The sequence below is a fragment of the Sus scrofa genome, chromosome 18, assembly GCF_054392235.1.
Source record: "Sus scrofa isolate SSC_HxYL_T2T_F1_AM1 chromosome 18, Sscrofa_HxYL_maternal_Yorkshire_Landrace_v2.0, whole genome shotgun sequence".
In the NCBI taxonomy this organism is placed as follows: domain Eukaryota; kingdom Metazoa; phylum Chordata; class Mammalia; order Artiodactyla; family Suidae; genus Sus; species Sus scrofa.
In genome coordinates this window covers 39,842,602-39,857,898 of record NC_139400.1, presented here as the reverse complement: position 1 = coordinate 39,857,898, position 15,297 = coordinate 39,842,602, and the positions used below count along the sequence as shown (strand labels likewise).

The window sequence follows — 15,297 nt, the reverse complement described above, 5'->3', positions numbered from 1 at the left end:
TAATAATACATTATATGACATTTATTCTTGACACTAGGTGATTTTAAGCAAAATTATTATGCACCTTTGCTATATTACCTTTTCTAAATGATAAACATTCAAAGGCATTCTATGGTCATTACTTTATTATGACAATGCTTGTGGATTCTGGGTAAGTCTTATATTATCAAATTCTAAATTTGAAGTTGAGCTGTTAACCATGACACCACTTCAACATTTCCTCTGACCCAATCCAGATAACATTCCAATATCATGAAGCACTTTGGCAGTGTTTTGACTGTTGCCTTTTCTCAATTGCATTCCCAGCCTAAAGTGCTTTTATTTGACCAATCCAGTCTTTTCAACTTTCACTTGCTAACAATAGCTGATTGCTCTTGTCAAAAAATCATGTCACAATAACTATGCATTAAATTCTTAACCTGGTTGATAGCTGCATATGAAGAGCTGCTGGAACTGAAACAATCCTGCTGTGGAATATACGTATTTTAAAAAGTAGCTTAAAATAGGTGAAAACGTCTCTTTGTTAGCTTTCCTTTCTTTCTCAGAAAGTAACATTTCCTGTTAATTTCTAGCTGAGGCATCATTTTATGAGTGGATTAGCTGGGAGATAGTCTGCATTTCTACACACACCTAACAGTGGATGGACAGTTGTTGTTTTTTTTTTTGTGTGTGTGTGTGTGTTTTTGCTATTTCTTGGGCCGCTCCCTCGGCATATGGAGGTTCCCAGGCTAGGGGTCTAATCGGAGCTGTAGCTGCCAGCCTACGCCAGAGCCACAGCAATGCAGGATCCGAGCCACGTTTGCCGGATCCTTAACCCACTGAGCAAGGCCAGGGATCGAACCGCAACCTCATGGTTCCTAGTCGGATTCGTTAACCACTGTGCCACGATGGGAACTCCGGACAATTTTAGAATACACAAATAAGGTTCTTTATAAAATGAAAGAACACAGCATGTTTTATGCACTTCTGAAGAAATAGGGAAAGCAATTTTTGTTCTTGGCAACAATATTATTATTTTAGCACTTGTTTCTCTGGGTACTATCCTGAGTGTATTATCTAATCTAATTCTTATAACAATAGAACTTTTTTTTTCTGAAATAGAACTTTTTTTTTCTGAATTTAAAGTTAAGGAAATTTTGCAGAGAAAAAACAAGTTTCCCATTTTGACACGGTCAATAAATGAAAAGATTACAGATTGAATACCGTGTTTTAACTACAATTCTTTTCCTGGACAGTTTCCACAGTGTTTTGTTTTCATTTTTTTCTGAATTCTTCTGGCATTAGGACTTAAATAGTTTTCTCCTGTTCTGAGAGGCAGTAAAAATTCCCGCGTTAACAGCAATGACCTATTTTATGTCCAAAAGAGTACTTTAGGAAAAACTGTTTTAGTTAACTTTGGATTCAGTGAGCTTGGCATCAAATATTCTCACCTACTGCTAGATACTCTCAAGGTGGATCCCAATTGTTAGTTTGGAAAATATAGTTTCCATAATAATAGCCCTAGACTACTCAGCAAATTTGTCGAACTGAATAGAAGTAAACCCATCCCTAGGAGATATATTTTAGTGGATATTTTGGGATGTGTTTCATGGGGGCTATTTGTAGATCCATATATTATACTTTGTAGGTGGCTATCAACTCTGTTCCTTGGTCATCTTTGCCTCAAAGCCATATTTTTCTGAAAAAATTAGTTTCTCAAGAGTAGAAAGAGCAATATTCTGGTTCCTGAGAAGTGAGAGGAACCAAACAAGAACCCTGCTCACAGGACTAGTGCATAAGTCAGGTAAAAGTGTTTCAAAGATTTTTTAGATCCCACATATAGGTGATATTATTGTGGTAATCACATTGCCATATATAAATGTATCAAATGAATACTTTGTACACCTTAAACATTTACAAAGTCATATGTCAGTTACCTCTCAATAAAAGTTAAATCAATTCATTCATTAATTTTAGAAAAGTGTTCCAAAGCAAGGATTTACACATACAGGGACAAGACAGTAATCCATTTCCTGGATCCAGAGAGCAAGGTCACATTGGGGTAGCATGGGGCTGAGCTTCCACGTTGCGGATTCAGGCTTATTAAATGCTTTTGACTAGTGATAAGGTTGGCTTACGTAAATTTTAGTTTAAAACTGAGGATGGACAGGGTCAGGCCAGCAAGCAGACAGCTGAATAGGAAACCATATGAGCGTGAATGGGTGGCCTGAGTGGTTGCCTCTTCTAACTCTTGACAGTGCTGGAAATAGGTCATTTGCAGGTTTAAAATCAGTACCTTCTCCCCTCAGCGTCTTTTCCCCTCCCCCAAACTCTTTAACTTTATATTTAAATCTGTTGTTGCTACTCAAGGAGTGGGTCAAATTTAGCTCTTATGATAAGTCTTTGTTTTCATACATTTTTCTCTTTGAACTATTAGGAAAAGAACAAAGGAAATTGCTTAAGATTATATATCCATGTGTGTGCATGCTGGTGTGTCAAGCAGAAATTAAATGGATTTGTTATATTATTTAAAATTGGCTTTTCATGAGAAAACCCACACTTTTATTTTCATTAATTAAGATAATAAGGTAGATGTCCTGAAATTTCTCTTCTTTCTCATATTCATCATCGTATAATTATATGTAATAGCGGTTCTCAATCTTAGCTGCTCTTTAGAACTACTTGGAGAAATTTTTAAAACATCCCAATGCCCTGGGCACACCCCAGACCAATTAACATAGAATTGCTGTGGAAACCAGGCAACAGTATTTTTTAAAACCCCTAAGTGATGCTGAAGTCAAGCCAAGGCTGAGAACAATAATCATTAGGATCTTATTTTCCATCATCATTCTCCCATAAGTGTTATTTTTATTTTTAAGGCAAAAACTGCAGCATAAGGAAATTCATGGGCGAGGGGTCAAATCAGAGCTGCAGCTGCTGGCCTGGTCCACAGCCAGGGCAGCACCAGATCTGAGCCGCATCTATGACCTACACCACAGCGCAGGATCCTTAACCCACTGAGTGAGGCCAGGGATCAAAACCACATCCTAATGGATACTAGTTGGGTTCTTAACCCATTGAGGCACAACAGGAATTCCCATAATTTTTATTTGATATTTAATTGTGCAAGACATCAAGGCATGAGGACAATTTCTTAGAATGGATGCCTGCTTTGTAGCTCCTCATAATCCAGAAGTTACCATTCATTTTACCCTTTATATCAATAATAAACAAATTCAATAAATATTGACTAGAGGCTGAATGCTATGCTAGGTGCTAAACATACAGTGGTAAACAGAGTAGAAATAACTTCTGATCTCTTAGAACTTGAGTCTGGCAGAATAGAACATAGAGGGGACCATGGTATTCGTTAGTTCATTTTCAAGACTTGTGAACCAAGATGCATATTTTAAAATCTTCTAGCTACTGTCTTGATGCTGACTGGAACCAACCACCACCACCACCACCACCACCGCCAAAACCCCTTCTGCCTAATACTTTAAATAAATGTGTACCTCCTGATGAAAATCTTGGAAAGTCATGATGTACCTTTATTCAAGGCAGTAACAATCATAAGACAAAGACTAATAAAAAGTGAATTCCTTGCAATTTGACTGTTTATAGGTCGATGTCTTTCAAAATATTATAAGCGGTCATTTGGTGATATTAAAATAGGCATTTCAGATGAAAAATACATTAAATTGATTCATTAAACAGAGATGCACAGAACATAATTAGCAAAAATATTAGAACATATAGTGAACATAAAGCTTTTCTTTTTTATTATAATGAAATTATTCTAATTGATTTTTTGAAAAGTTTTGATTATGTTTCCTGGTCAAATATCATTAGCATATAATAAAGGTATCATGTGGCATACATCTGTGTCAAAATTACTGTGGGCTTTGGGGTTCCCTCTCTGGGACTAATACATAGTTGAGCTAATTAGTCTTCTATTGTTCTTTTAACAGCAAGGCCAATGAGATATTCTTATTTAAAATGGCAATACAAGAATTCTTTTTTTCTCCAGTGGTCATATTTCATAGGAGGTATTTTTTTTTTTCAGTGTGATATTTTAAAATCAGGTATCTTTTAATATAGCTAATTTGTAGGTAATTGTAGAATTGTAGGATTGTACATGTACATGGTAAATTATGAATGCTAGAACATTAATGAACAAATTATAACAAGTTTCTCTTTCCTTTATTAAGCATTAAAACACTAAAAACATCCATAACAATTGTTATGGCTGATGCCCTTTTGACTGTTGCAATTTTAAAGATAACTTTAGTCAGCTGGAAAGTGTATGTTAAAAGGGAATAGCTCAAGTGAAACAAATTCTTCTTGCTTTTGTCTCCAGGTGAACTGCACTGTGAAAGGACAGAAAATACGGATGCATTGCCTGAGAGAATTGCAATATGAGATAAGGTATATCTGTCGAGTCACTGAAAACCTCTTTCTACTACCAGAAATATTAAAAAATGGGAAAAGTCTGTTAGTTTTTTTTTTTTTTTTAACAAGTGAAACAAGTCATTTGTTTTTTCTGCTTTTTTTTTTTTGCTTTTTTTTTTAAAGCTTCTTTGTAGGAATACACATTTTTCATGTGAGTTGTCCTGGTAGATGTCCTAAAAGCTGATGCTAGAAGGCAAATATTGCTGCATGAAGGAATGTCTGACTACTCAGGTGTGTGAGATGAAGTACAGCCAAAGCACATCGTTAAAGAAAAGAAAAATCCAAATTTGAGAAATGAAGTTCATTATTTTTATCTTGTCTACTAAAAGTCTCCATTACAGAACAAAAATGGTCTATTGTTTCACTTCTGTCATTGCTTCCTAATGAAGATACTCTAACATGATGTGGCCACCCTTCTTCCACCTTCTCCCCTTAGCTTGAATGATTACCACTCTATATTTTATAAATATAAAATTGACTACTTTCAATTTTTTAAGAAATGTTTTCATGCAATTGAGATATCAAAATCAAAATATCTGCACATAATGCCAGCTTTCAATTAAGGTCACAATTTACAGTCAGATTCTGAGAGGAAATGGACAGAATAATTTCTCCATATATTTTCTGTTTTCACACGATAGAACATACTATTATATTGCTTAGAAGACGTATCTTTGGTAAAAATTGCTGATATTGACAATGAAAAATGCAATAATCCAGGAACTTGGGGGTGTATATGTTACTTAATTTGATGAGCATTAAAATGGGAATTACTGGCTATTCTGGGAAAATGCATTTTGAATATTTTGAACTTTTAAAATTAAAACCAATTCGATAATGGGCTTCTCTATATTTGAGGTAGGTAAGGATGCTCTGGTTCTGGTGCTATAAATTTTTAATACTGATTTCCAACGCCTGACAGATAAATTTAGTGTTCCATTCTTAATTATCTTTCCTTTCATTGTTCATTTTCCTCTTCCCCTTAGCCATAATTTCTCTCTACTCTTTGTCCATCATTTATAGTCTCTCTCCTTTCTTCCTAACTACATAAGCATAAGCAAGGTTGAAAGTCTTTAGGGAAAAATTTACTTTTATTTTCATATTTTTCTACATGAGACATAAACTGTTCTAAGTTTGTCTGTTTTCTTCTTCAGCTGTACCCGCAGCATATGGAAGTTCCTGGGCCAGGAATCCAATCCAAGCCAGAACTCCGACCTACACCACAGCTGCAGCAACACCAGACCCTTAACCCGATACACCAGGCTGGGGATCTAACCCACACTGCCACAGAGACAATGCCTGAACCTTAACATGCTGTGCCACAGCAGCAACACCATGTATATGTTTTAAAAGGGAGTGCATATATCTAGGTTTATTTTGCTACACTGGAATACTGAACAAAGAAACGTATTGCTGCTGCGACCATAGGGTAAAAGCTGTTTTTTTTTTTTTTTTTTCTTTTACAACCACACCCATGGCATAAGGAAGTTCCTAAGCTACGGACTGAATAGGACCTGCAGCTGAGGCCTATGCCATAGCCATAGCAATGCTGGATCCGCTGGATCCCAGTTGCATCTGTGACCTGTGCCGCAGCTTGTGGCAATGGCAGGTACTTAACCCACTGAGAGAGGTCAGGAATCAAACCAATGTGCTCTTGTAGACTACACTGACTTCTTAATCCATTGAGCCACACTGGGAACTCTCATAGGGTAAAAATTAATTTGCAAAATTCACTTTCTACCAGTACTCAAAAAATAACTCAGAACCATTGTTCTATCTTAGTGGATCAGCATCACTGCCTTTTCATGTGTAAGGCTATATTCAATCATTAAAGAGAGAAAATTTCATAATTATTTTTCTTGATTGACCTTCCAAATGATAGTAACTTAATGCCATTATATATTAAATACTTTTAACATAGGAAATAGTTTAGTTTATCTAGTTCTCTGACTTCTAAATCATGATTGGTATGATCACAGGTGGTACGTTAACATGAAAGTTTCTCATTCTTTTTTATAAAGAAAGCAGCCAGAACCGCAAAGTAATTTTATAGTTTATCTTGATACTGCTTATTAGCTTTCGGTGTTTTAGCAAAATCAGCCAACTCCTTCAAAGAAAATATAAGCAGAAAATGTGACATGTCAAATGCTAGACATTCAAGCAGAGAATGAATTACTTTAACTTTGAACAAGGAATTAAACAATGTCAACTAATATATTGGAGTTCAACTTTTATTAAAAAATAAATCAGCTAGAGTAATTTTACAAATTGACATACTTATAATTATAAGGTATGTATTAAAGTAGATAGAAAGATAACACTTTATTTCCTCTCACACCTAACCATCAGCTACTAATATGAATTTTCTACTAGATGCCCACTAAAAGCGCTCACTTAAAAAACCTTAACCTGGTTGCCAAAAAGCCAGAACAACACCGAAAATTAAGTCTGAGGGGTGCCACAATAGCGAGAATCTACAAGAGTTTATTGCTAATTATAAGGCACAAAGTATCATATAATTCATATTCATAACCCCAAATTTCCTGGACCCTCCCTCTTCCTGGACCACAGTGATCCATCTGGGGTAGCCAACAAGTCACTAGCCACTTTGGTGCAACATGTCTGCACATGCCAGACTTTTGGTTTTGCTGTCCATTCCTGGATCTGAATGAAATACACACTTTAGGCCAAAGGGTCCGGCATTCTGAACAGCTGCTAAAGGATCCAGATGATGCAACCTGGAAGTGTGAGCCGGTTAATTCTCCCATGAGTAAACCTTGTCCAGTGGAAAGCAAGATACAGGAGCAAGTATGCAAATAAACCTCACCTTCTTCCTCTGCCTCATGAACTACTCTGAGGATGTTTGTCCCTATAGTTCTCCTGAGACCTTCAACATGCCCACAGAGGTACCTGCTGAGGAGCCACTGTTGTAAAGCAGGTGTCAGTGTGGGAATGTATGACTTTGCTCTACTTTGCATCCTTCATTACCTCATTTTTCTTATACCTCCCTCTGGCAGTCCTAAGTTCATGCAACTCAAATAATCCTTACCTTGGACTTTGCTTTATAGGGAATCTGAGATGAAACAAACCTATGGCTAGATTAAGAAAAACACAATTAGGCATTCTTAAACTGATACTCTTGACTTGCTTGGTATGCAGTGATTTTTTTTTTTTCCTTGAAGAGAACGTATGTCTACATCCAGATTCAAATATTCAAGAAGTGTATTAACTGGGTAGCTGAGCAAGCCTTCTGGCTTAATGGGGGTCAACCAGAATTAGCATCTACTCTGTCTATATATTTTATTGAAGAAGAGAGAAAGAGCAACTCCATGAAAACGCCTGGACTGGTGTGGAAGAGGGTAAGATGCTGTGGTGTCCTGACAGTAGCAGTTCAGTGGAATTATCACAAGTAAAACTGGACACATAGAAGTGGAAACATGAATAACTTTAATAGAAGAATGTGCTGGTGGGAAATTCTAAGTTTTCATGTATACTTTATGTTCAGAATTACAGACAAGGGACGTAGAAATATGAAAATATTTCCTCTTAGAAGACAACTAGTAGAAATCTTCTTGGAAACTAAAAAGTAGACCGGGAACTGAGGAAATAAATTTGCCCTGGAGATATAGCAGAGAGAACAATATTTGTCACAGAAGAAGAAAATGAGAAGATACAAAACAACCCATGTGACACAGAATTTGAAGATAGTATGCTACTTTGGGAGATGTCTTAAAAGAAAAAAAAAGAATCCCACTGTCAAGGGATTTAATTGAGGAATAAGGCAATGAAAATAGTATTTATAAGACTTAGAAGCAGAAGATATTTCCAAAAATTATCTAATAAATGACCAGAGGAAATTTTAGGAAAAAAATCATGGAAGAATCTGCAAACATTGCTAGGAGGCATGGTGTTTATGATATAGGAGCTGGGATTCATAAAAAGACAAATGAATGATATTAAAAGGCAACAGAGAAAGAGGAAAAGTCAACAAGTTGTGATAAGGAAGGCTTGCAAGGAAGTTAAAATGTAATAGTAACCCTGAGCAGAAGAGATATTGCAGAAAATTGAATCAGTGATGTAAAGGATATATTTTAACAGCTGTTCCAGACATCAAAGGAAAGGAAAAACACATAAAACAAGAGAAATAAAATGATGGTTATCTAAGACAAATACCAGAAAGCCAACATACTAAAAATTGTTACGTCTTAAGAAGAAACTTTATCAAAAGACATGATGCAGTAATTGATGATAAAACATGAGAACAAATCTCCAAGCTAAAAAGAAATTGTGATACAGATTGAAAGAGGGCATATTCTAGATAATGTTTTGAACATTAAGAATAAAAATGATTCAGAGTTCCTGTCATGGCGCAGCGGAAACAAATCCAACTAGGAACCATGAGGTTGCGGGTTTGATCCCTGGCCTCCCTCAGTGGGTTAAGGATCTAGCATTGCCATGAGCTGCGATGTAGGTTGCAGACATGGCTCAGATATGGCTGTGGTGTAGGCCAGCAGCTACAGCTCCAATTAGACCCCTAGCCTGGGAACCTCCATATGCCGCAGGTGTAGCCCTAAAAAGACTAAAAGGACAAAAAAAAAAAAAAAAGATTCAATCACTATTCAAGATGCAAAGGGATTACCTACAAAGAAAACAAATTAAATTCCTGAATATCGTGGAATAACTCCTAAGAAATTTTTAGTAAAGAAACAATCATAACTCAATGTTATTATAAATACTGAAGTTATAATTTGTTAGCAAATGCAAGAGAATGATATTCTTGGAATTCAAATGCACTGAAAAATGACATTGAATATGACATTGAATACATGAAATATTACATGAAGAATCATTCCAATCTACCAAGAGATGAATCAAAATGAAGAGCTTAAGTATTGTGTGGACATTATGTACCAATTATTAACTTTGTCTCTTAGTTCTAAGCCAAGCTTTCTTTAACTGGCTTTATAATTCCGAAACTGGAACTTTGCAAACTACATTGTTTCTTTGCCAGGCAGCAATACCAATAGAGGTGCTTGAGCGAGACTAGGAGGTCGGAGCAGAGAGGAGGGACTTGCTTCTTCCTATGTGCTTATTGTTCCTATAAGCCCCTCTCAGAAACCCCCTTCACCTCAGAAAGGGCAGCTGGTTCCAGTAGACTGTTTCTATCCACACTTCCAGGCCATCCTCATTATGTCATGGAGGGTTTGAATCTCATCTTTGGTGGGATCACTTCTCTGAGCAAATGGAACATTGGCAGCAGTCAAGAGTGCCATCTTCTCAGAGGTAAGGGTCCTAGTTCTGCAGGTTCAGAGGGTTTCAATATCTTTCTTTTGTACTTCTGGTTTACAATTGTTTGCTGTTTCCTGCTGTTACTAATTCACATTGCCTCAGTGTTCTTGTCTCTCTTTTTAGTCTTCTAGTGCCTGTGTAACAACTTTTCCTACATTACATTCTTTCAGTTAAAACAGCCAGTGTGAGTTCTGTGTTCCCAACTGGACTCTGATGAGTATAGTACCTGCTATCACATTAGAATGGCATTGGTTTAGAATATCCTTGATCTTGAAATTAGTGCTGAGCTCCTGCCAACTGGATATGGGTATACCATGGTGTTACGACTAATCAAATTATCATCACCTATCACTGGTAGTTAGAGAATGATTGCTGACAAAATCTTTTGGGAATCAACTGTCTGCTAAACTTGACTGTTAGGGAAATAATATGGCTAAAGGATAAAGGAGTTGGAGAGTTCCTTTTGACTACAATGGAGAACTTAAAGAAAGGAAACGACAATCTCGGAGCTTTAAATTCCCAACTCTAGCCAATATTTGAGAACCAGAAAGATGCTGTGATGGTCCCAAAAGAAGCTTTTTTCATTTTGGGGGGCTGCACCGCACACATGTGGAAGTTCTGGAGCTAGGGATTGAACTCATGTCACAGCAATGACCTGAGCCATAGCAGTGATAACACTGGATTCTTAACCCACTGAACCACCCAGGAACTCTGAAAAGTTTTTTTCCTTATAGCCTCAGGATCATCCTTTTTGAAAGTTAGACTCAAGATTTAACTGGGCATGTTGCATGATTACATTGTAAAACAAATTCAGACCTTCTAAGCTTTTAGTGCAAAAGTTTGGGCAATGATTGGCAATATATTAAACCCTGGTTTTTGGAATATCAAAGAAAGTTGAGGACTCACTGGTGGACTCAGAAGAAGTTGAGACTCTTGAACATTCCAAGGTTCTCTGGGTCTCCCTTTCCGGTAGAAGCTATCTGTCCTCCCCTTATCTTATCTGGGGATATTAGCCTTTTATTGCTTGAAGACCCAGAAATAAGTTCCTCTGGGGAAGTTGCTTTGCAAGGGAAATCCTGATTTTGTCAAGATCCATTCCAAACTTCTTTGTTTTTTCTAGATATATAACGAGAGTCATATCTTGGTTGGTATAATCCCAGGTGAAAAATGCAAAGGTTAACCTGGGAGAAAAGGATTAAACAATTGTGTGTGTATGTGCATGTATACATATATGTCTCAGCATATGCCTTGGGAATGCATGACATTGGATTCTAAGGGTCTTGCACAAAGTGGGAGGAAAGAATATAACACTGGATTGGATCAAATTTATTGATACATGTGCATTTACTGTCATTCTGAATTTAATGGGTTAGCATATACAGCTGAAAATGGGTTCAACGGCTTACTTATTTACATAACCAAGACTTGGACTCGGTACTGACTTACATTTAATAGATTGAGGTAAATTTCCCTGGCATATGTAAAGAAAGGTATCCTAATGCTTGGGGATAAAGGCATATCTGAGCAAATTTATCATGTGTGACTTGTCCACCCGTCTCCACCACATGCCCTAAAGAGGCACAGAGGATATTCCCTTCACTAAAGAATTAAGAAAACAAAAAAAAAAAAGGAGTTCCTGTTTGAGGCACAGTGGAACTGAATCTGACTAGGAACTATGAGGTTATAGGTTCAATCCCTGGCCTCGCTCAGTGGGTTAAGGATCTGGTGCTGCTGTGAGCTGTGGTGTAAGTTGCAGATGTGGCTCAGATCCCGGGTTGCTGCTGTGGTGTAAGCTGGCGGCTGCAGCTCCAGTTACACCCCTAGCCTGGGAACCTCCCTATACCATGGGTGTGGCCCTAAAAAGAAAAAAAAATAATTAAGAAAGAAAGATATTGGTGGGAGATATGTAAGATCCTTGAAAGTGTCTATGATTTTAAAGGGGGTGATGGGATCTCAGCATAATAGAGATCAAATGGCAGCACTTTACTGCTAGAAGGAAGTGGGGAGCATGAACTATAATTGACAGCAGGTATTAAATAGTAATCAAAGTGTTATCACCTTCAGGGATCTTTGGTGGAAGTCAAGTGATCATGGTATCCCTAAGATAGGTAGACACTTTATTAAAATATTATTTGCTTTCTATCTGGAGAAGAAAACACTTCAGACCTGGCAGTCAAAAATCTGACTGAAGTCACCACAAGAAGAGCCATAGCCTTCTACCCAGTTTCCAGAATCCCTAGATTGAAGAGTAGGCAGGGTCTCTGAGATACTCCAATACTTCTCAGAGACCAGTATTGATTCTCCCAACAGAGAGGATCCAGACAGGTGTATGTCATGAATCTTCCTTAACGCTTGCCCCAAATTGTACTAGAAGAGGGTCAGATGACATGTGGCACAGGCAGGGAGAATTATCTCACTGCCAAGGAACTCTGAACAAGAGCTTCTGCCAGTTTGTGGACCCAGGTAGTTGGGAAGGAGGAGAGGGAGATGACTAGGAGTGGAAAAGTACTGAGTCAGAGACAAGCAGTGGCTCAGCCAAGAACAAGGAGGCTTCCTAATTGTGGCCCCTGGGCTAGTAATGCAGATATACACGTGAGAATGTCCAGTCTGGGGGGCCTCCAACTGCCTCCAGGAAACTGATGTGCTGGCAGCATGCCAAGTCTGGTGTGGGGAAGGCATATTTCCCCATATGGCCTGTCAGACAGAACCTTTGGAATTGCCTATGATTTGGCCTAAAAGACCACATGTAAGATTTTGGCCTAGGAGACCAGTATTGATCCTCCCAACAGAGATGACCCAGACAGCCACTACAAGTTGATTGTATTTCCTTCTGTCTTGGCTGTCCTCATTAGAATACATGTTTATTTTGGATATGGATTTTCTTTCCCCTTGCCTACAAGGCTTCTTACAAGCCCCATTATCCATGGGCTTATGAATGCCTTATTCATTGCCTTGCCAACATTACTCCTGGACAAGGAACTCATAGCAAAATAAAGGTGGTAATGACTCATGTATATGGCATTCACTAGCATTATCATAAGCCTCATAATCCAAAAGTATCTGGTTAGATAGTACAACGGAATCATCTCCCAGTGATCAGGTTACGGCTCTGTAGGGGTGATAACAACATGACATGCTGGGAGATTGATCTTATGCAGTGTAGTATATACTCAGAAACAAAGACTGAGAGCATTGTTTCTCTCAAAGCCATACTATGTGACTCTAGGAATCCAGGGATGAAAGCAGAAGTGGGGCCTCTCATTATTAAAACTAACAACATACTTGCAGAATTTTTGCTTCCTTTCCTCCAATTCTGAGCTCTGCTGATCACAGATCTCATCTTCCAATGGAGAAATATATATATTTACCAAAGGACACAGCAACGACATTGACTGGAGGTTGGAAATAGTAGCAATTAGAGGTTGAAATGATTAGATTATATATAAATCTGGGTTTAAAACTAAAGGTAATACAATAATTATTCTTCAGTTAAAATCTCTATTATTAGAAATATGTAATACCTGGAGTTCCTGTTTTGGCTCAGCAGAAATGAACTTGACTAGTATCTGTGAGGATGAGGGTTTGACATCTGGCCTCGCTCAGTGGGTTAAGGATCTGGCATTGCTGCTCATTGCGGGGTAGGTCACAGAGCCACCTCGGATCTGGTGAAGCTGTGGCTGTGGTATTGGCTGGCAGCTGCAACTCCAATTTGACCCCTGTTCTGGGAATGTCCATGTGCCACAAGTGCAGCCCTTAAAAAAATACAAAATAAAAAAATGCAATACCTATGATCTTTAGCAGAAATACCAGTAGTATTGTCAGAACTTGAGTAGTATGTATGTACAGGGAATTATCAGGAAGGGAGCAAAATTTTCCTAATTAAAGAATACTGAAACATATTTTTGATGATGAAAATTAAATAAATAAGCTTTAAAATGCTCTTGAGAACTGATCTTTTAAAGGGATTAAAAACCACATTTTCTAAAGCATTGGAGAACATTTCTGAAAAAAGAATATAAAATATGTGTGTATATATATATACATATTATTTGGGAAATGGATTTACAAATTAAGACTATAAATGACTAACATAGTCAAGGTATATCCCTTTAAATTATAAATATGAGTTCAGCTGTGGCGCAGAAGTTTAGGGATTTGTTGTTGTCTCTGCGGTGGTGCAGATTCTTATATGGGGCCCAGTACAATGGATTAAGTTTCCAGCAATTTGATCCCTGGCCTGGGAACTTCCATATGCTTCAGGTGTGGCCATAACAAAATAAAATAAAATAAAATAAAATAGATTACAAATGAAATTGGACATGACTCCTCAAACATTCTAAGATTCAATTTTAAAAATTAAGTTCAGCTACATGCTGTTATTGAGACTTTCTAAAACAGACACACAGAAGTTCAAAGTTACGTAATAGTCAAATTATGTCAGGCTCATGTAATAAAACATAGAACATGTGTTGATATGACATTGAATGTATAATATGTGAAATGAGAAAAATAATATCTTATAAAGAGTATAATTAATAATTAAGATATGATTATCATGGACTACTGCATGTGAAAGAAAAAATATATATATACTATCGGTATATATTCTTGCAATGATATATATCCTACATTCATCTATGTAATATGAATGTTATATTAATATAATATCGCCTATTATAATATATATTTATTCCAGTTACTTTAGCTGTTTCAAACATGTATCTGCTGCTCATCTCAAGGGGACCGTGACTTTCTGTTTGAACTCTAGCTCCCTATGCTGGGAAGAGATCTGGAACAAACATGATTCCCCTTGTGAATCTCTCTTCTTTCAGAGACTGTGCCCTTGTGCTGCCTACTGTGCAATGCTTAAAAGAGGTGCTTCACGTGTTTTGTCCAGTTTCAAAGTTGTTTTCTTGGTGAACAAGTTCAGAACCAGTTCTTCTGCTCTAATTGAAGCAGATAATTATCACAAGTGATTTTTATTTTCTCCCTTTTCTTTCTTACTGACATTTTCTTATTGACCATATATATTTGTAATTATATGTTTTAAATTACCTCTGAAATGTTATTCAAATTAGAAGAAGGAAACAGAACATCCTATTAAATTTCACAGAAATTAAAAACCACATTTTCTGAGACAACATTGTAGCTTCATTGCGGTAAGTTTTTTCAACTTTCAACTTTGAATTTTGCTGAACAAACATAGAACTTGAAAGGCGATTAAAAAGAAAACTGGGGAAGTAGTAAGAAATATTTCAAATCCCCAGAACAAAAACCACCAATGTTTAACTAATAGTCTATAAAATTTATTTTTCTAATTCCTTGAATTAAGGACTATACATTTTAAGAATTTCTATATAATGTTAAATATTCTCTGAAATACTAATAGTCCTAATCATTTCTGAGTTGATATGCATCATTTATCGAGTACTCACTGTTTGTCAGGCACTGTGCTATACATACTATCAGTTTGTAATTTTATTAATCCTCATCACAACTACCAAAGGTAGGCAAAAGTATACCCATTTCATCCCCATAAGGAAACAATCTTAGAAAACAGTTAAGGAACCTACTAAA

The 15,297-nt window shown here is 36.9% G+C and overlaps 1 long non-coding RNA gene across 4 annotated transcripts in view; it reads right to left on the bottom strand.

Annotated features, from left to right (window-relative positions):
• LOC106506806 (uncharacterized) overlaps window positions 1-15,297 on the bottom strand; it is a 424,630-nt gene that overhangs the window by 144,850 nt on the left and 264,483 nt on the right. The gene's annotated exons all lie outside the window — the stretch shown is intronic.